Genomic DNA, 546 nt, shown 5'->3' with positions numbered 1-546 from the left:
ATTTACAATGTCTTAACCATTCGAGTATTATATATCTCTCTTCACTATTTAGCTACAATCCTATATTCACTATTTCTGATATCATCCTTTATCCTGCATACAATATCTTCATCCTCAATCATGGCAATGCAACGCGATTATCCTTTCCTTGCAACGAAGAGTGAATGTTTCACCAATCTCCTTATTTTACTTTGATACTTTTCTTTTCAATTTTTGCTATACATCCATTTATTCTATCTTTCCTTACAACACAGAAGATTCCAAATACACTTTACGATAACGAATCTCCATAATCCTGCTGTACAGGGACGACCGCCTTTATACACGTCCAAAGCGAAATATTTTATACAGTGGGTCCCTCGCATGCAGCTATTCAGGTAGTCTCATACTTCCCTTCTTTCAGCTGCTCTATTCAGCTCGATGTCTTTCCAGTGCTGTCTGTGTTTACATACCGCATGTGGATATTTCGCATTCTGACTTGGGTTTTGAACTTACAGCTATAGACGAGACGTTTTCATTTCATTTGCCATTTCTTTATGTATATGC

This window comes from Penaeus monodon, chromosome 20, assembly GCF_015228065.2.
Source record: "Penaeus monodon isolate SGIC_2016 chromosome 20, NSTDA_Pmon_1, whole genome shotgun sequence".
Lineage (NCBI taxonomy): Eukaryota > Metazoa > Arthropoda > Malacostraca > Decapoda > Penaeidae > Penaeus > Penaeus monodon.
Note: the sequence above shows the minus strand (reverse complement) of the source record.